Genomic DNA, 22,854 nt, shown 5'->3' on the forward strand with positions numbered 1-22,854 from the left:
GGTGGTGTATAACCATTGGTATACCAAATGCTCTAGTGCTTAGCTGACTATCAGTGGCAGTTGGACAGTGATTGGTATTGATGGTTGCAGGAACTGCAGACCCATTCTTTACTCAGGTTGCTCTTTGACAATGACTGCAAGGTCTAGGCTAAAAACAAAAACAGTAGTTTTGGGGCCACTGGAAAACACATTTTCTAAGCTGGCTCTACTGTCATCCAAGGAAAGATAGTAGATGTTGTCTCTGTGGTTTGACCTACCCGGCATGTGCTATGTATTAAGATCTCCAAACTACAATGTCAACATATGCTTTTATATTTGTGAAACAATTTTTTATTGTTATTATATTAATTATATCATTATGTTACATTAATTATATATCTGGATTTTACTAAATATAAAAGTGTACATTCATTTAGTACTTTGGAAGATCTTGCCACTCAATATGCTTTCAGGTAGATCAAACCATTGAGTGTATGTACATACATATATTCACATAAATATAATGGATGTATACATGTTTTGCATATATTGTACACATATGCATATACATGAAAATGTGGCTTATGAACTCTTTTTGTAGTGGCAAAGAATTGGATATTGAGAGGATGCTTATCAATTGGGGAATGGCTGAACAAGTTGTGGTATATGAATGTAATGGAATGCTATTTTTCTATAAGAAATGATGAACAGGCAACTTCAGAAAAACCTGGAAAGGTTTTCATGGACTAATGCTCAGTGAAGTGAGCAGAACCAGGAGAACATTGTACACAGTAACAGCCACATTGTGTGATGACTAACGTTGATAGACTTAGCCCTTCTCAGCAATGAAAGGATCTAAGATATCTCCAAAGGTCTCATAGTGGAAAATTCTATCCACGTCCGAAGATTATGGTTCCTCTTATTGGTTCTAATTCTTCCTTACTACATCACTAATGTGAAAATATATTTAACAGGAATATATATGTATAGCCTATATCAGATTGTACTCCATCTTGGATAGGGAGGTAGTGAGGGAGAGGGAGAAAAATTTAAAACTCAAAAGGTTATGGAAGTGATTGTTGACGAATCAAAATAAATTAATTAAAAACATGGCTTATGTGACAAATATCTCTGATGAAGGCCCACTTTCAAAGATTTATAGAGAATAGAAAAAAGAGATTTCAATGACAGATTAATATTCAAAGGATGTGAACAAGTAATTTTCAAAATTAAAATATACATATTTATCCACGAAGAGTGGCAGAGTCAAGATGGTGAAGTAAAAGCAATAACTTACTTGAGCTATCCCCCAAACCCCTCCAAAAACCTGTAAAAATGGCTCTAAACAAATTCTAGAGCAACAGAACCCACAAAAAGACAGACAAATTTCCAGCCCAAGACAACCTGTATGGTTGATTAGAAAGGTCTATCTATTCCAGAGGGCAAAGGAGATGGGATTACAGCCAAGAATCACCTACCCAGCAAACTTGAGTATAATCCTTCAGGGGGGAAATGGACATTCAATGAAATAGAGGACTTTCAAGCATTCTTGATGAAAAGACCAGAGCTGAATAGAAAATTTGACTTTCAAATACAAAACTCAAGAGAAGCATGAAGAGGTAAACAGGAAAGAGAAAATAAGGGACTTATTAGGGTTCAATTGTTTACATTCCTACATGGAAAGATGATATTTGTAACTCATAAGACCTTTGTCAGTATTAAAGTAGTTGGAGGGGAAAAATATGTATAGATAGATTGATAGAGGGCACAGCATGAGTTGAAGATGAATGAGAATAAAATTATGGAGTGAGAGAGGATTACAGTGGGAGAAGGGGAAAAGGAGAGGTAGAATGAGGTAATTACCTCACATACAACAGAAAAGAAAAGGCTTTTACAGTGGAGAGGAAGTAGGGGAAGGGGGGGGATGAATGAATTTTGTTCTCATTGGATTTGGCTTAAGGAGGAAATGATATACACACTCAATTGAGTATGGAAAGCTATCTTACCCTACAGGAAAATAGGGGGGAAGGGGATAAGACAATGGGGTGAATGATAGAGGGGAAGGCAGATTGGTGCAGGGCATAATCAGAAGGAAACACTTCTGAAGAGGGACAGGGTCAAAAGAGAGAATAGAATAAATGGGGAATGGGATAGAATGAGGGGAAATACAGTTAGTTTTCCACAGCATGACTACTATGGAATTGTTTTGCATGACTACAGAAGTATAACCTGTTATTGAGTTCCTTGCCTTCTCAATGAGGGTGGGTGGGGAGGGAGGAAGGTAGAGAATTTGGAACCCAAAGTTTCAAAAGCAAATATTAAAAATTGTTTTTACATGCAACTGGGAAATAAGATATTTAGGCAATGGGGTATAGAAATCTATCCCGCCCTACAGGAAAATAGAAGGGGGAGGGGATAAGAGAAGGGGGGGAGATAGAAGGAGGGCAGATTAGGGCAAAAGGTATTCAGAATTCATGCTGTCTTGGGGTTGGGGGAAGGATGAGATGGGAAGAAAATATGGAACTCAAAATCTTGTAGAAGTGAATGTTGAGAACTGAAAATACATAAATTAATGAATCTTTAAAAAAAGAAAATATCCAAACTATTAGTAAGGTATACATGTACATCATATCAGCATATATGCACAAAACATCAAACTATCAACCAGATATGAGTGTATGTAATAAACATACAACAAACATTCCAGATTATAAGTGAGGTATCCTTAGAGAAGAAGAAAAAATCTTCTGGAGAAACTAGGAAAGGCTAAACTCTGAAGGGTATTGTTTGAGGCATGTGTTGAAAGAAGCCAGAATTTCTAAAAATCAAACGATGGGAAGGAGAGCATTCAAGATATGTTCGATGCCCAGAGTAATGACTGAAAGAAAACAGGAGATAGATATTGTATTCATGGAATAGAAAATAATCTGGTATTACTGGAACATATTTACATGGAGGAAAGGATTTGGCTGGGTTGCAAAGAGCTTTGAAAGCAAAGAGAGTTATATTTGCTCCTAAAGGTAATAGAAAAACAATGGAATTTATTGAGTTGGGGTAGTTGGTGAAATAGTCAGACCTTAACTCAAAGAAGATTGTTTTTGGAGCTATGTAAAGGATGAAATACAGTGGGGAGAAGTTTGAGGCAGGGAACTAATTAGAGGCTATTACAATAGCTCAGGCAAGAGACGATGAAGCCTAACTATGAGATTGGTGGCTGTATAAGTGGAAAGAAGGGTATGTATAGGAAAAATCTTGTGGAGAAATAAATGATAACAAATGAATAGACATATGAGGTGAGACAGAGTGAAGAGTTAAGCATTAAATACACCAGGGTTGAAAACCTGGGTGACTAGAAGGATAAAAGATGCGTCCTCCACAGAAACAGGGAATTTCAAAACTGGCATGACTTCGACTAGAAAGATATTTAACTCTCTTTTAGACATAGTGAGTTTGAGTTGCCTCTGAAACACCTAGTTTAAAAAATGAACAATAGGCCGTGGTGATGCAGAGGGAGATCTCAAGGGGAAAACTAGAATTGGGTATATAGATGTAGGAATCATCTGCTACATGACAGTTTAACCTATGGTAACATCAGGCTTTTTCAAAATATTAGTTAGTACTACTGAACTCTTTTTTCTGATGCTTTTTGGGGGTATTCATTATTATAAGAATGAATCTAGGAGGATTGAAAATAAATGAATTTTGGAATTAATCAGTATAAAAGATATCAACAGGTTTTTTTTTTTCAAGTTGAACCCTTTGGAACTAATGAGATCCTAAAATGCAATGGAGAGGAAAAAAGAGAAGATGGCTTAGACCATAGCCTTGAGAGATGATGACTGAAGTAACTGAAGAATAGTTTTAGTTGAATGATGATGCTTGGTGCGAGATTACAGAGGGCTAGAAGAGAGAAAAAAGGAAATGTAGGTACTGAAAATATATAGATTTTTTTTTTCAAATTCAACTGAGAATGGGTAATGCAGAATGATAGCTTACAGACATGGTAGGATCTAGTGAGTTTGGGAGGGTATGCTTTTTGATTTGTTTTTGGGTGCAGGACAGTTGGCCTGTTTGTTGTCAGCCTGGAAGGATCCAGGGGGTAGAAAGAAATTAAAGATTAGATGGACACATTTGCTCAAAAAGAAAAGAAGTAATGGCATCAAGGACACATGGAGAGAGTTTGCTTTTTCAAAAAGTGCTTCCTAGTGAAGGGTAGACATAGCAGGGGATAATGTCAAAAGAATGTGAGCTGAAGGACATGGTATAAGAGTAAGTTCTCCATGAATGACTTCATTTTTTTGGTTCAGTATAAGACAAACTCCTCAGCTGAGAAGGTTGCAGAGTGTCATTGGAGGAAAGAGAAGCAAAGATTTGCAACAGCTGCTGGGGGCAAGTGGTATAGAGAATCAATTAAAAAGAAGTAAAATTATTGCTTTGCAGAGAAATGGCTCCGCTGCAATTAGATAACAAATTTGTAGTAGATTGAGTCAGCTCTAATTTTATGACTTTTTTTTAGCTCTATTTAGCAACATGTTAATAGGAGTAAAGAAGTAATCCAGTTTTGGGGTTGCTAAGGCACAAAACTTGGCCACAGGACAAGGGAATAAGGGCTTTGACAACAGATAGAGCATAGAGTTGAATTGGCTCACAAAGGGATCAATATCAAGAATAGAGGACAGTATAGATAGTCCAGGGGTGATAGCCTGGAAAAGAACTGGGGGATGAAAAGACTAAAGGTCAAGAGGAGGGTGAAGAATAGATTTACAGATCTTAAGGAATATGGACTGATAGAATGATAAAAGATTATAATCGGCTCAAAGAATTTCAGAGATCTTGAAGTTGGAAGTGAAAAACCTGGGGGTGATTGTAAGGTCAAAGTAGTGACTATCCCTATGTGTAGGTGAAAAGAAGATGGGTTGACCATGTGCAGAAAGTGGGAAATAAGAGGAGCATAACATATGTGTTCCACTGATACCATTATGATAGCACAAGGTGAGAGTGAAGGATGTCCCCAGCACATTTTATGGTCGCCCTGCACTGCAATTTGTAGGTGAAAATGGAGAAGAGTTGTACTGTATGGAGTGACATGAAGAGACTTTGATCTGCATTAGTTGTGGGAACATTTGAATATGTCAGACAATTCATGGAGCCATTTGAGTATTTAACAATAATAACTTTCCACTTATGTTAACATTTATTTTTAGGTTTTCAAAGCACTTTGCGCACAATGGCTCCATGAGGTATGGAGAAACATCCATATAGCTCATCTAGTTCAATCTCCTCCTACTAAAGATAAGAAAACTGAGTCCCCACAAAGTTATGTGACTTATGTGAGGCCACACAGGTAATCATGGCATATCTATGATGTGTACCTAGGTTCTCTATCTCTAAATCGAGTATAAGATTCACTTTAGCATGGCCAGATGCTGACTTGCTATGTTCCTTCAATCGCTTTTAATTTATTTATAGTCTTTTTTTTTTCAGTTCATGAAAAGAATCTTTCATAAAGTGATAGAGTTGAAATTGAGGGACCAGCAGATCAGGACTTAAATATATTTTAGCTAAATTATTGCAACAACTCTTTAATTGGTCTCCCTGCTTCATCTCTCATTACTCTAGTCCATTCTACATAGCGAAGTACATCTTACACACACCAAAGCAATTTTGTTTAAACACAGAACTGACCATGTACCTCTGCTTTTGATTTCCTCTCATTGTGGTTGTTTTTCAGTTGTGTCAGTCATGTTAGACTCTTTGTGACCTCATTTGAGGTTTTCTTGGCAAAGATACTGAAGTAGTTTGCCATTTCCTTCTCCAACTCATTTTACAGAAGAGGAAACTGAGGCAAACAGGTTAAGTGACTTGTCCAGTGTCACACAGCTAGTTTCTGAGGCTAGATTCGAAGTCAGGTCTTCCTGACTCCAGGCCTCACACTCTGTACACTGCACTACCTAGCTGCCCTCAATTGTCTATCAGATATAATAAAACTTCTCTTTTTTAGCTTTCAAACTTCTAAACAACCTATGCTTAGCCTACCTTTTCAGCCTCATTCCTGACTAATTCCCCACCTGCACTCTACAATCAAGTCAAACTATTCCTTACACAGGCCACTCCACCCCATGCCTTTGCACTGGTTCTCCCCTATAAATTAAATCCTTCCGTATACCTCTCATAGGTCTCTTGTTTTTTTTTTTTAAATTTATGGAATAAAACAAGGATTTTCTTAAAATAGTACAATACAAAAGGTACATGAAACAGCAAATCTACTATGCACAACTTGTTATTCTTTTTAAATACACAACAAAATCATTGTGTAAATTTATTTTTACCTCTCTTGCCTTAGAGATGGCTACCATTAGACCCACATAGATGTGTGTATAAATGCACACATACATGTATATATCTATGTGTGTATGTATAATTATTCTATACAAATGTTTCTCAGTTCTTTCTCTAGATGGAAATAATATCTTTCTTTGTATGTCCTTTATAATTGATTTGGGCATTTATAATAGACAAAATAACTTATTTGCTCAAAGTCATTCTTACAATAATATTGCTATTACTGTATACAGTATTCTCTTGGTTCTCATTTCACTTCTCATTATTTCATGCAAGTCTTTCCATGTTTTGTTTTTTCTAAGATCATTGAGCTCATCATCTCTTATAGCACAGTAGTATTCCCTCACAATCATACCACAACTTGTTCAGGCATACCCCAACTGATAAGCATCCCTGCAATTGTCAGTTCTTTGCCACTACAGTGCTATAAACATTTTAGAAAACATAGGTTCTTTTCTTTTTTCTCTAATCATCTTTGGAAATAGACCAAGTGGTGATATTTCTGTTTCAAAGTGTATAGGCAGTTTAGTAACTCTTTTGGCATAATTCCAGATTATTCTCCAAAGTGGATGAATCATTTTACAATTCCACCAGCAATGAATTAGTTTCCCTTTTTTTTTTCCACATCCTCTCCAACATTTGTCACTTTCTTCCATAATTTTAGCCAACCTGGTTGGTGTAAAATGACATCTCAAGATTGTTTTAATCTGCATTTCTCTAATCAACATTGAGTAAGAGCATTTTATATGACTATGAATTGTTTTGATTCCTTCATGAGAAAACTTCCTGTTCATATATTTTTACCATTTATCAGTTGAGGAATGACTCATATTCTTATAGATTTGGCAAAGTTCTTTATATATTTTAGATATGAGACCTTTTTCTGATTCTATAAATCCCCCAAATTTGTGCTTTCCCTCTAATCTTGACCAAATTTGTTTTATTTGTATAAAACCTTTAATTTTAATGTAATCGAAACTATCCATTTTACACCTACTTTTGCTCTCCATCTCTTGTTTATTCATAAATTGTTCACCTATCCATAAGTCTGATGAGTGATATGTTCCATGATCTTCTAATTTTCTTGTAAAATCTCTCTTTATATCTAGGTCATGTATCCATTTTGACATAATTTTGGCAAATGGTGTGAGATATTGGTCCACGCCCAGTTTCTGTCATACTGCTTTCCAGTTTCACCAACAATTTTCAACAAGTGATGAGTTCTTATCCCAAAATCTTAAGCCTTCGCACTTGTCAAATACAAAATTGTGTTTATTTGCTGCTGTAAACTGATTAGCTACTCCCCTCCATTTATCTTTCCTTTTCTTAGCCAGTTCTAGATAGTTTTAATAATGACTGCCTTATAATAAAGTTTAAGATCTGGTACTGCTAAAACTTCTCCCTTTATACTTTTTTTTTCATTATTTCCTTTGATATTCTTGACTTTTTCTCCTTCCAAATGAAATTTATTATTTTTTTCTAATTCAGTAAATTAATTGTTGGTAATTTAATTGGGATGGCTTGGATATATAAATTACTTTGGGTAAAACTGTCATTTTTATTATATTAGTCCTGCCTACTGCTCATGCACAATTAATATCTCTTCAATTATTTAAAACATTTTATTTGTATGAGTATTTGTTTATAATTCTGTTTATATAGTTCCTGGGTTTGTTTTGGCAGGTGTACTTCTAGGTATTTTATACTGAGTAGAGTTATTTTATTTTTATTTTTTTGCTAGGCAATGGGGTTAAGTGATTTGCCCAGGGTCGCACAGCTTGTAAGTGTCAAATTTGAACTTAGGTCCTCCTGACTCCAGGGCCAGTGCTCTACGCACTGTGCCACCTAGCTGCCCCTAGAGTTATTTTAAATGGAGTATTTTTTATTATCTTTTCCTGTAGAATTTTGTCTGTGATATACAGAATCCTGATGAATTATGTGGATTTACTTTATATCCTACTACTTTGCTAAAATATTAATTGTTTCAGCTAACTTTTTAGTTGACTCTGGCATTTTTCAAAGATATGATCAGATTGTCTCAAAAACATCTTCTATGGGAAGCCATTCCTAATTCTCCTCAACTGCAAGTGTCTGCCCTTACAAACTAACTTGCATTTAACCACTTTTTACATATTTATATTTATTCATTTTAGAGTTACCTGAATTTATTTTATCTTCTTATCTCCTCTATTAGAAAGTATATCCTTGTGACTAAGGAGTATTTCAGTCTTTGCACTTTTATCATCAGCACCTGGAAGGGCACCTGACACATATTAAAAGATACTCAATAAATACTTGTTGATCATTTGATGAGCTGCAAGAAACACTTTACACTATTATGGGGACTTTATAGTCAAATACAGTGGACTTGGTAAGGTTGTCAAAGTCACTGCAAGTAAAATGTTTTTTTTCCCCATAATATAAAATCATGACAAGGTAAATAAGAGCCAAAATATTAAGAGGTCAGGATATAGAATCAGAGAGCCTGTATTTAAATCTTAGCTATGCCACTTACTTGTTTGAATTTCTTTTTGTTTTGTTTTTTATTAACTTTACTTTTAAATTTTAATTAATTTTTTTTAAATTAAAGAAATTTTGCCTTTCCCTCACACCTCCTTACACATTACAAAACAACAACAAAAATCCAAACAAACAAATCTTTATTAAAGTCAAGGAAAATAAATTCCCCCATTGCCAATCCCACCTCTCAAAAAACACAATCTGCACTCTCTGTCTCAACATCCTTATCTGTAAAATGGAGCTTTTCTCCCATAGCCCTTCCAACTTTGAACCTATGATTGTGCAGTATAGGACTTAGATTTCCCTCTGTCCTCAGTTGCCCTTTTGTTTGCTTCTTTATCCACCTCTCCTTATACTTCAGGTTTTTCTCCAAAACAACTTTTGGTTTTTCTCCAAAACAATGTGCTATCTTCTCCCTAGGTGAGCAGTCTTGTGCATCCTGAAGGTTTATATTATGCGATGCTTGGCTAGAGAAGGCTCACTCTTTTTTTTCTCCATTGTTCTTTTTCTTTGGCTCCATGGCCCTAAATATGGGTAATTAACTTGTAGGACATACAAAGGCGTTTTAGATTATGCAAGCACACACATAAAAGAGAAATGAGCACTTTTGGAGCAATATACAATTTTCTAACCCTTCAATTTCATCCTTTATAACCTGAATGGCAGTAAGTAAATAGCATAGAATTTTGAACATTAAGAATCTTAATTAGACCCACCAGAAAGTTAATTCATAGTTAAATGCTTTCTTACGGCTTGTCTTGTTAAGAAAGTTTTTAAAATATAGATACGTATTCATCAAAAATGAAAATTGCCAGCTAAAAAATTATTCTCTTCCCACCCCAACCCCCATGTTTTGCAACCTAAAATTTGATGACTTTGGAACCGTGGCGTCTAAGGGCACAAACTAGGTTTATCAATAGGCTTTTTGAGGTGCTCTTGAATGATAAACTTGATTGTCAGGATGGTAGCAGCAATAAGCAACAATATACAAGCTAGCATCACTATCTATATTATGACTGGGGAATTCACATGGGACTTCATCTTCCCAAGATTGGCAAAGTAGGGATCCTGGAAATGGGCTCAGAATATAGCATATGCTCATATTCTCTGACACTCCCTGCGGCTTACTGCCTTCTAGTGGTACCAAGAGAAGCAGTTTCTATAGAGAAGACAAAAACTATCTCGAATGTGAACTATATCTTACTTCAGAGAAGTCTATGTTAACCTAGGAACCCTGATCCCAGGTGTTTTTTTTTGTCTCAAGAAACTTATATTCTTTTTTAAAATCAATTTATTTATTTTTAATTTTCAAAGTTCACTTCTACAACATTTTCAGTTCCAAATTTTCTCCCCATCTCCATCCCTCCCTCCAGCCCAAGATGGCATGCATTCTGAATACTCCTTTCTCCGATCTGTCCTCCCTTATATCACCACTCCCTCCTTCTCTTACTCCTCTCCCCTTCTATTTTCCTATAGGGCAGAATAGATTTCTATACCCCATTGCCTGTATATCTTATTTCCCAGTTGCATGTAAAAACATTTTTTAACATTTGTTTTTAAAACTTTGGGTTCCAAATTGTCTCCTTTCCTCCCTCCCCACCTACCCTCATTGAGAAGGTTGATACAGATTATACATATGTACTCATGCAAAACACTTCCATAGTAGTCATGTTATGAAAAACTAACTATATTTCCCTTCATCCTATCCTGCCCCCATTTATTCTATTCTCTCTTTTGATTCTGTCCCTCCTCAGAAGTGTTTGCTTCTGATTACCTCTTCTCCCAATCTGCCCTTCCCTGTATCTCCTTCCTCCCTATTTCCTATAGGATAAGATAGATTTCCATACCCAATTGAGTGTGTATGTTTTTCCCTCCTTAAGCCAAATATGATGAGAGTAAGATTCACTCATTCCCACTCACCTTCCCCCACTTCCCCTCCATTATAAAAGCTTTTTCTTGTCTATTTTATGTGAGATAATTTACCCCATTTTACCTCTTCCTTTCTCCTTCTCCCAGCATAATCTCTCACCCCTTAAATTTATTTTTAGATACCAACCCTTCATCTTCAACTCACCCTGTTCCCTGTCTCTGTCTCTTTATACACACACACACGCACACACATGCACATATGTACAATGCATATATGCACATGCATATACATACATATATACATATGCCTACATATACATATATACATATGTATTTTATATATATATATATATATACATATATGTATTTATTTATCTATATTTATATGCAACACATATATTTTCCTGCCCAACTACCCTAATACTGACAAAGGTCTGAGTTACAAATATCTTTCCATTTAGGAATGTAAACAGTTCAACTTTAGTAAGTCCCTTATAATTCTCTTTTCTGTTTACCTTTTCATGCATCTCTTGAGTCCTGTATTGGAAAGTCAAATTTTCTATTCAGCTCTGATATTTTTCATCCAGAATGCATGAAAGTCCTGTATTTCACTGAACATCCTTTTTCCCCCCCTGAAAAACACTGTGTTTTGTTGGGTAGGTGATTGTTAGTTTTAATCCTAGCTCCTTTGACCTCCAGAATATCATATTCCAAGCCCTCTGGTTCATTAATGTAGAAGCTGCTAAATCTTGTGTTATCTTGATTGTGTTTCAATAATACTTGAATTGTTTCTTTCTGGCTGCTTTCAATATTTTCTCTTTAACCTGAGAACTCTGGAATTTGGCTACAATATTCCTAGGAGTTTTCCTTGGGGATCTCTTTCAGGAGGTGATAGGTATATTCTTTCAATTTGTATCTTACGCTCTGGTTCTAGAATATCAGGACAGTTTTCCTTGATAATTTCTTGAAAGATGATGTCTAGGCTCTTTTTTTGATCATAGCTTTCAGGTGTCCAATAATTTTAAATGATCTCTCCATCTATTTTCCAGGTCAGTTTTTTTTTCCAGTGACATTTCACATTCTTTTCTATTTTTTCATTCTTTTGGTTTTGTTTTAAAATGTCTTAATTTCTCATAAAGTCATTAGATTCCATTTGCTCCGTTCTAATTTTTAAGGAAGTATTTTCTTCAGTGAGCTTTTGGATTTCCTTTTCCATATGGCCAGTTTTGCTTTTTAAGGCATTCTTTTCCTCATTGGCTTTTTGGACCTCTTTTGCCATTTGGGTTAGGCTATTTTTTAAGGTATTTTTTCTTCAGTATTTTTTTTGGATCTCCTTTAGCAAGCTATTGACCTGTTTTTCATGATTTTCTTAGATAATTCTCATTTCTTTTCCCAGTTTTTCCTCTACTTCTCTTACTTGCTTCTCAAAATCCTTTTTGAGCTCTTCCAAGGCCTGGGACTGATTCATGTTTTTCTTGGAGGCTTTGGATGTAGGATGTTTGACTTTGTTGTCTTCTTCTGGTTGTATGTTTTGATATTTGTCACCAAAGTAAGATTCTATTTGTCCAAGTTCTCTTTTGGTCTGTTTGCTCATGTTCCCAGTCAATTACTTGAATTTTAAACTCTTTATTAAGGTAAGTGTGTGCTTCCAGTGTGAATGATGTATCAAGCTTCAGGGGTTTTATGCAGCTCTTTTCAGAAATACTTCTAGGCACCCATAACTTTCAGTTCTTCCAAGGTGGTACGATCAAAGGTGAGGTGTTTACTCCTTTTGGTCTATGAGTGACCACAAGCACTCTTTTCTGCCTTGGAACTGTGAGGAGGAATCCTTCTTCACTGCTGCCACAAGCTCCACTATGCCAGTGTTCCTCCTCATTCTAGGACTGCCACCCAGGACTGCAACTCAGATCCAAGCATGGACAAAGCAAGAAAAGCATGCCTCAGCCCCAGCAAAGAGATCCCTGTGACCCCCTGTGATCAACCACTTGATTCCTTCTTTGTCTGTGGGCCAAAAGCTCCTGGAAACACCTGCCATCTCAGGGCTGCACCAGAACTGGGGCCAGACCTTGCTTCTCTCTCACTGAGGTCTGACAGACTTTTCCTACTGAACTTCTAAGTTGTCTTTGGCATTTGTGGGTTGAGAAGTCTGGAAATCACCACAGCTCCTCTTGAGTCAGTGCCCTGAGCTCTGCTCCAGGTTCTTTGCCTGTGTGGCCCACATTGAACTGAGCTCCTGTCCCATCCTGGCGCAACAGACCTTTCCCATCAACCATCTAGGTTGTCTTGGGCTGGAAATTTGTTTCATTCTGTCTTTTTGTGGTTTCTGCTGCTCTAGGATTTGTTTAGAGCCATTTTTACAGGTATTTAGAAGGGTTTGGGGGACAGCTCAAGCACATCACTGCTTTTACTCCACCATCTTAGCTGCAGTCAATTCCAGTTTTTTGTAAAGGTTTTCACTAATATAGTACATTGCACAACTGAGTTAAGTCTCCTGTGTGACAACTTGACTTTAATAATTTTCATCTCAGGTTTGGTAATTTGGAGAATATTTATTTCATACAATTATAGATCTAAGAAAGGAGCTTAGAAGTTATCTCATTCAATTACCTTATTTTACAGATAAAACTAAACCAAGGTATGGTAAGTGTCTTGCCCATAGTCACACTCATAGTAAATGTTACAGGGAGGATTTGAATATGGGTTCTCTTACTCCAAAACCAGCAGTCTTTCCATTGTACTACACTGAGTTCTTAAGAAACATAGAAAAATGGCTTTCAACTTTAATCAAAACCACCAACTTTATAATTTTTTCAGCCATGTTATAGCAAAATAATTCTGATCTGAACCCAGCCTTCTGGGCATACTACCCGTTAGACTTCTCATTAGAAGTGATTGTAATTCAACAGAATGAAAATACATTGGAAAACTCTAGGGAGGGTCTTTGCGAACAGAATTGAGAGCTCCTGAGGTCAGAAACAAAAGCTGTCCTTTGACTTTGTATCCCTATTATACATAGTATACATAGTAGGCACTTAATTGTTTGCTGACTAATTACATGAAGAACTTGAGAAACTTTCTACTTAATCGGGTTTGGTCCAATTACGCTGTAATTATTATATATCTGCTATGAACAGAGCATTGTCCCAAATGTCAGGGCCAGTCAGTCAATGAAAACTTACTGTGTGCCAGATGCTGTGTTAAGTACTGAGGACACAAATAAAGAAAAGGATGACAATCCCTGACCCTAAAGAGCTCATAATAAAATGAAGGAATATAACACACACACAACTGAAAAGAGGGAATTGGTGGAAGGAGAAGGTAGCATGATGGTGTAATGCCCAAAGGAACGTAGCCAGGTAAGAAATAAAGAGAGTATTAGTCTGGGTGCCCTCCTTAAATGGAGGTTCTGGGAGGATTTCTGTATTCAGACCTCTAAACAGAGGGGCCTCAAGTTCAAAGAAGGATGAGATGATAGAGAGCTTATAACTTCACAAGTTACTCAAAAACCCATGCCTGGAAAGGGGGAGGGATGGGACCACTAACTGCCTTAAAAATGGGTCTGCAACCTGAAACTAGTGTCTTGCCCATGAAAATGTTTGTTACTGCTGCAGTGTAGATGAGGATTAAAAGCCCTGTTATCCTATATTTCTGGATGTCTAGGAATAGAAGCCTCAAATTTATTTGCCATTAGCCTCTTCTGCAACTCTAATTTTCTCTGGCCTCTTTTATGACAGGCCTTATTTGCCACCATTAATATTTAGAAATTTCATTTCTTGAATAGGAAGATTAAGGCTGCTAACCATTAAGAGATAAACTTTTGCTGCTTGTTAAAGGCTCCCTTCAATACATGTACTGACTGGTCACCATTAGCAGCATCTTGATTCATCAACTCTAAATTCTGGATCACCAGTGCTATTAACTTAAAATGAACACTTACTATTTTAATAATTGTTTTATTCTTCCTTGATTGCAACTCTATCCTATCCAAAAATTTTCCTATCTGTTTAAGTCATCAAGGCCTCCATACCCTATTCTTGTATAACAGATCACTTACTCACATTGTACATTTCCCAGAAAACTGAGGCTAATCATTGTGACATTCCTCAGCTCCCCTCCTTCATACTATGAGGCCCACCTAAATCTTTACCCATTTTCTCCTTCTTGTTCTAGACCCTGGGGAAAATATAGTCCTTTTTCTAGCCAAAGATGACCCCCTCTATTTTTTTTTCCTTCTGAGATCTTGCTTCAGTACTTATTCCCTTTCTTTATCATCCCAGATCTCTCCTGACCTACTGGCTCCTTCATTGCCCACAAGCATGGTGAGGTCTTCTGGATTCTTCAAGAAACCTTGACTTGAACCTGTCATTCATTGATTCATTCATTGATTCATTCATTCATATTATTTCCCTCCATATACATGCATATATATTTACACATAGACATAACACGTTTTATATATTCATACAAACACATGTATTATGCATACTTATATGTATATGTGAGTAATTTGCCCATATAGGTTATACATACCCTCAAATATACTTGCAGCTCACAGGGAAAAAAAATGCATATTTTTAGAGTCTCCTCTACTCATCCCTCTTCAAAGGAGATTTGGATTCCTGCCAAAAGGGAAAGCAGTGGATTAGGGCCATGAGATTGGTCATTTTCCTTTTTCTCAAAGAGGGGACATGCTATGCACTCTTCAAAATATTGTTAGGCTTGGCAAAATAATTTTTAAATTCAAGCTGTGCTTTTGCTCACTGCCTTTTTACAAGGAAAGCATGCCTTAAGCTATATATCCAAGGCTTGACTCTCTTCCCACCAAATGCCATAGTAAATAGCAAACTTACCCCTTTATCCAAGCAAGAAAGAAATGGAAATCGGGTAATTTAAATATATAAGAAATAGCATACATGAAAAAGAATGAATGCACACTCATACTAGTTTCCAGCAATCTTAGTTCAATCACAAGAGTCCCAGATTTAATCCAAGGTAAATTTCCCCTAGGTCTCCATTGTAGTAAACTGATAGGAATATAATTGACATACTGATTTAACTACATAACATTTTCTTTTCAGAGTCTCACTCCCTGAAGAGAATCTTTAACCATATATCTCTCTTCTTAAATCTGAAAGCCAGAACACAGATCTCCTTTCCCATATTCTCACCATTTCCTTCCCCTTGGACAGTCAGGGGACATTAAGTAATTGATTTCCACCAGTGAGGAAAGTATTTTGCAAAGAGGCTTGAAACTGTTTATAAAAATACACACACACACACACACACACACACACACACACACACACATAGTCATACATATACTTGAAACTGTTTATAAAAATACACACACACACACACATAGTCATACATATACACACAATACATACATGTATTACATACATATTGCTCCAGCCTTAATCTCTATTCTGAATTCTAATCCCACATCTCTAATTTTACCTCTCCATTCACATGCTATATCAAGTTATGAAACTCAATACATAAATAAAAATGGAACTCTTTACATTTTTCCCTAAACCTGTCCCTCCTATAAAATGCTAGTTACACAGGTCCATTATTCCATCTTCAAATCTTATTCACTGCCTCTTCTTTCAAATAGATATCAATTTTTGTCAATTCTATGTATACTCTTTGTCCCATATCTACACATGTCCTAGTTGACTCTCATCCTACCTAATCTAGAGTACTGTGATTGCTTCCTAATGAATATTTGTTCTTCAATATACCCTCCATATAGTTGCCAAAATTAACCTTCTAAATCATAGTTCTAGCCATGTCATTCCTCTACTCAAAAAATTTCAGTGGCTTATTGCCTCTAGGACCTATACAAGTTCTTAACCTGGCACTCAATCTGGCTCCCATCTACCTTTCAACATTTACTTCATTGAAGTAAACTACCCATTGGGAAAAAAATATATATGTTTCAGCCAAATTATGCTATTGAATAATATAAGTTTCCTTCTCCATCAAAGTTTTATCGATCTTATCCATTGCTAGTGCCATGGAGATCTCTCTTCTTAAATTATGTAACACTATGTTTCTTTATATGTTTCGTGTGTGTTATATAGAATATATACCCTTGGATAAAAGGAACAATTTTGTTTTCGTGGTTATATTTCCATTGATGAATAGTTTCTAGCAAAAGAAAAAAGGTACTTAATAAATGTTTATTGAATCAGTCAGGCTTAAGAAATACAGATTCGACATTCAAACAATGTATGATAGAGACTTGGCTTCCATCCCTCACCTCCCTCCAATGTGGCTCATTATTTTTTGGAAGCAAGTCACTTAGTGATTCACAGATATCTTTGACACGTAGTTTCCATTGATAAAACCATATCTACTTCTGATGTTGAACTATTTCACAGTGTCATGGACCTTGGTTGGAAGGGCAAAAAAACACTATTCTGGGTTTTCAGAACTAAGGAAGAGGACACTATTGCATCTCAGAAGCAGTCGACAAGTTGCCTGTCCACAAAGGTCATCCCCCTAGAGATGGTAGGTATGAGAGCCCTGTTGGTGGCAGGGTTAATGGTAGTGGAGCCTGGGGATTGTTATTGCTGGTGCATTTGTGCTTATGTACCTATTAGCAATAGTTGGTCAGCTATTGGTATTTGTAGTTGCAGGTTTGGCACAACCATTCTCCACTAGTTGTTCTCATCAGTAACAGATATAGGTGGTTGGGTTAGAAGCAGCACTGGAGGTATGGGGGCATTATAATTCCTTGTGTTCTTGGGCTCTGGGTCCTATATCATCTCAACTAGGGTCTGAGATGACATGGTTGTCAAGGTAGTGGTGGTTTCACTCGCTTGGCACAGGCTGCCTCCTGTCTTTCCCTCAAGACCCAACACTGTTTCAGTTAGGTTGGCTTGTTCCATGTGGTTGTATTTTTTTTTTAATCTTCAAACTTACCCCAGAGTAAATTCGCCTCTGTTATATTTTCAGAGTTAAGGAAAAAGGAATTGTTTAGAAGGGTATTGGCCCTTATTTAAAATGCATATGATTCATCTTCAAAATTGTTTCCACTGGTTTCTCTTCAGATACTTTTGAAGTAGATAAGTGTGTCTAACTGTCCTGGCTCATATCCAAATTCATACACAGAGCTTTGTTTTGTATAGTCAATGGCAGGAGATAGGCTGGAACAATGGGTCCCAGAGAATAATATTATCTCTGCTTTACAGATGACAGAACTCAGACAGAGAAGTGAAGTGACACATTCCATGCCACAGGCTGAGTCACTGGCAGGGACAGGATCAGAACTCACTGTTCATGGCTTCCAATTCTCAGTTTTGGAAACATTTCACCAACTTTATATAAGGTTTCTTGTTAACTTTGAAAACTCAAAAATACTGCGGAGCTGCTTTGTTACTCCAGTTTTAGAGATAATGCTTAACGCGCTTTGTCCACGGAGATCAAACACCTTCACTACTTACTAGACTTTGTAAGTTGATATGGCCAAAGTTCATCCAAAGACCCACTTTCTGGTGATGAAGTAGGATAGTCCATTGATGCCCAACCACTCCATTAAAATTGTGTACAAGTTGCTAAGGGTTGAGAAAATTGTTGTTTGGTTAACAGCTTTGAAAACATGGGTCACCACTATGTCACAAGAAGGCACAAAAGAAGAACCTTAGCGGAGAATGCTGGAGACAAATTAGATTATATTGCTACTTTTTAATACTTCAGGAAATCTTATGAATATGGATGAACTATTTACTTCACTTGTGCAGATAGCCACCTATCCCATGCTGTGAGTAAGGTTTGGGTAATATATTGAGTCTAATGTATGAGGAAGAACTGAAATAATTACCAAGATATTTGTTACCACAAAATAATGATTTTTTTAATCATAACCTTTAAGACCACATCATAAGAGGTTTTTATTACTATAGGTAGCTATTTTTATGGATATGATTTGGTTTTTGTTATATCAAAATCCATTTAATAGTAGTCCATACTAAAACAGGTACACTGAACCCTTTAAAAAAATAATTCTAAAATTCACAGTTGTACCACAAGAATCCAAACTTGAATCTAAGTAAACTGAAAAATAACCTCTCTATTGAACAGCATTTTATGGTTTAGTCTTATGATAGTCCAGCTATTAAATTTTTCTTTCACTTTACTGAACTCCTATAGCACTTACTGTCTTCATCACTTATTTTGACACTGAATCATATACTATTATGTGCTGTTAGTTAACTATTTCCTGAAACTATATCATGTCTGATCAAATAGATTGAATGTTCTTTGGAGGTGGCAGAGAGCTGTCCTATACTTCTTTTGCATTACCATCTTATTTTTTTTAAATTTGCTATTATAATTACACAAATTAAAATACAGGATATATGAAGAAAGACACTATCTGTATCCAGAGAAAGAACTGATAAATATAAGTATTTATAGATTAATTTTACATACATATATACACACACATATATACCTATTGGTGTCTAATGGCAGCCATCTCTAAGGCAGGGGGGAGGAGGGAAGGAAATAAAGGGGAAAAAAGGGAAAAAAAGAAATTTATATATTAACTTTATTGTTTCTTTGGAGGGAATGGCAAATTGTACATGATAGACTCGCAGTTTAATGTGCAATCACCTCTTCTCTTGTACTGTGTTATGGAAATACTTGTTTGTTCCATGAATTGAAAATAAAATAAATTTAAAAAAATAAAAACTAAAAACACTAGTGAGAGGATTCAGTAGAAATTTGTTGAATTTGACTTAATTCCTTAAAAAACTAAGTATGTAAACAAAAATGTTGAGGACAATACACCAATCTAGTGCATATAATAATACCAACCAATAGTCTAAGATAGTTACAGAGTTAGACCTACTAGCAGTTAGTGTGGTCTCACAAATAAATATAAAAAACATTTGATATGTAACGCAAAAGCAAATACATGGATTGAGTTTGGCTAAATTACTTGGACTTTGTATACTGCTTTTAAAGTCTCTGGATATTTGTACCAGCTTCTGTTTTATTTTGATTATTTATTTTTAAAATATTTGTCAAATAATATTAATAAGTATAAAAAAACCTCAACAATGACAAAGCCATAGTAGGGGAAAAACAAAACTATAATGGTTAATAATAATCAAAAAACAAAAACTCAAGGGAAAAAGAAACCTTTTTTTCCCCAAATGAGCTGAATTGTTCAGTCATTTTTCAGTCATGTCCAATTCTTTGTGATCCCAATTTTGGGGGGATTAAGGGAGACAAAAATACTGAAATGGTTTGCCATTTCTTTCTCCAGCTCATTTTATAGATGAGAAACTGAAGTAAACAGGGTTGAGTGACTTGAATAAGATCACACAGTTAGTAAATGTCTCAAGCCAGATGAGTCTTCCTGACTCCAGACCCAGCATTCTATCCACTGTGTCATCGAGGTGCCCCATATGCTGAATAGAAGTTGAATTAGACACATACATTTCTCCCTCTTTGACTGCTGCCTCTTTGATGTCTACTATAAAGCTTCAGGCCAAGAAAAACTAGATCCTCCTTATGAATAAGTGAAAATCTTCATTCAAAATGGCTTTTAAGCACAGCAACAATTAATACTCGGAGCAAAAACAAACAAAAACATAAAGATTCTAGAGGTAAAGCTGAGAGTGGCCAGTTTTATTATTATGCAAGAGAAATCACATTCCCCATGAGAAATATGAGTGAGAAGTGGCCCTTTTAATCATATATTTAAGCTGTATTTGTTAGAACTGTTTTTATAGGTGTGTTTTCTAATGGGTGAGGTAGGCTGGTAAGCACTGATAAGATGTATTAAATTAAACTTTACTTTTATCAATATTTCTGACTTTTATAACATGACCCAAGTAACTCATTATTAGGAAAACATCATCCTGCAAGATCCCATCAGTCTTGGTACTCACCACCATTTCTCCCTCATATTGGAGGGTGGAGAACAAAACCTCCATTTAAGGAGGGAATTAAGCTCAGAATATGCCATTTCTTACCTGGTTGCTGTACTCTAGAACTTCTCTTACTTTTCCGTCTTGCCCCTTCCCACCCTTCATTGGGTACTACCCCCCCCATTTATAGTGTCTTCTTGTGTGCTCTTTCCCCATTCAATTGTAAGCTCCTTGAGAACAATGACTTTTTTCATATTCATAGCCCTTGTACTTAGTCTTAGCACATAGTAGGCACTTGATAAATGTTTATTGACTGATGGACTTTCTTCATGCAAAGTTATAGTTTTAGAGATGAAAGTCATCTTAAAGGTTATTCAGTGACCCATCATTTTACAAAAAAGGACACAGAAGTCCAAGAAGATTAGATAATTTGCCAAAAGTCACAAAGCTAAGTCATAGAACAAGAATCTGAATCCAGAATTTATTATCTACTTCCTCTGACTCCAAACCCAGAATGCTTTCTACTTCACCATGTGACCTCAAGGGGAATAAAGAATAAAAAAAATCTAAATAAAGAATAAAATAATTTTTTAAAACAGAAAATATAAAGTAACCTAAGCAGGGGCACATTAGGTTGTGGACAATATAAAATCCCTTTCAAAAAATAATGTAAACAGCTGTAAATTGATTCTAAGAAATAAGTTAAAGGCCTTGAAGAATACTATTAATAGCTATTTCTTTTGACTTGCTGAAATATATACATATTTTTGTATATAAGTACATGCATATTTTACAAATACACATATTTTCTATTAATTTGTTATATAAAGTTGTCAAGATATTAGGAGACACCCTGTTTTCTAGAGCTAAGACCCAGCAAGCAAGCTGTGCCCTGAGCTTAGTGTAACAATCCTTTGAGCTCATCCGCTGGATGGTCTCACTCTGGAAAAATATATTGCTTTGACTAGCACCAGGTATTCACTGAGGGATTTATGATTTTCAAATTAATCAATAAGTATTTAGATTTGTTGGAGCCCCCCTATTTCCCAGGAGATTCTAGCCTGAGAGCTATAGCTACAGCTGATGCCCTGTAGGAGAAAGTCATCAATCACATCTGCTGACATTCTAACAGTTCTTGTGCTTGTAACTGCTAGGTGAACCGAATCAGGTACTGCACTCTTGTTCTCACCGCATGAACTCTGGTTCTGTAGCCTGCTGAAAGATCATAAGGCTCAGTGACCATAAAGGCTTGACATAATGGCACAATGATTCTAATAACTTGAAGACTGTTCCCTTAGGAAGCAAGAATGCCTGTATTGCTCCAAAGATACCTGCAGATATGGACCTGCTGTGGGAACTATTTACTTAAGATTTAAGAATAACTGTGTTTGGTCCTGCCTTTTCATGGTTTTCAGGCTTAAAAGCCCTAACCCTGCCACAAGGGTTCCTTCCCAAGAGTATTTTGGTTTACAAACCTGTTTTCTTCCCTTTGAAATTAAACTGGTTTGATTTCTGACTCTCCTGTCTCTAACCTGCTTTGTTCAGCTCTCGCCACCAACAGGCAGGAGAAGGGTTCCAGTCTGGTTGACAAAGTGAGCCAAAAGCTTTAGTGTAGTTTTAAACTATTAAAGTTTTAATATAATATTAAGACTTTTGGATGATAGATACATAGATATGTAGATATTCATACATCTACTTCATATGTTTCTATATCATGTATATGCAAATATATAAATATACATATAGATATATGTATATGGGTATTTATGTGTATATATTTCTGTATATATAAACATATATATGTATTTGTATATTTAATATGTCATATTTATATATCAACTTTTTTACTAGACTGAGCTATGATAATTGTTAAAACCATGAGAAGACACCGCGTAAATAAAGAACATTAGCTTTGAACGTTAATGAATTTTAAAAACCTAATAAGGGAGGAAAACACACACACAAGGGACATAATAAAAAAAATTAAAACCTGAATTTTTTAATCAAATAGCATGTTTTTAAATGCATAGGGGAAAGGGAAGTTTATAATCAGAATAGGCTGAGAATAAGTATGGAAAACTTTAGAGAGAATAGACCTGCCCTTGGTGTTAAAGGAAAAGAAAGATAGAGTAACTCAATTTATAGGGCACTCTAAGCCTCATACAACACTCTTCTTATAACAAACAAATGAAAAATTAAAATATTATTTTCCCATTGTGCAGATGAGGAAATAGAGGTGAAGAGAGGTTGAAGGAGT

Source organism: Phascolarctos cinereus, unplaced genomic scaffold (assembly GCF_003287225.1).
Source record: "Phascolarctos cinereus isolate Bilbo 61053 unplaced genomic scaffold, phaCin_HiC Scaffold_1;HRSCAF=81, whole genome shotgun sequence".
NCBI classification, from domain to species: domain Eukaryota; kingdom Metazoa; phylum Chordata; class Mammalia; order Diprotodontia; family Phascolarctidae; genus Phascolarctos; species Phascolarctos cinereus.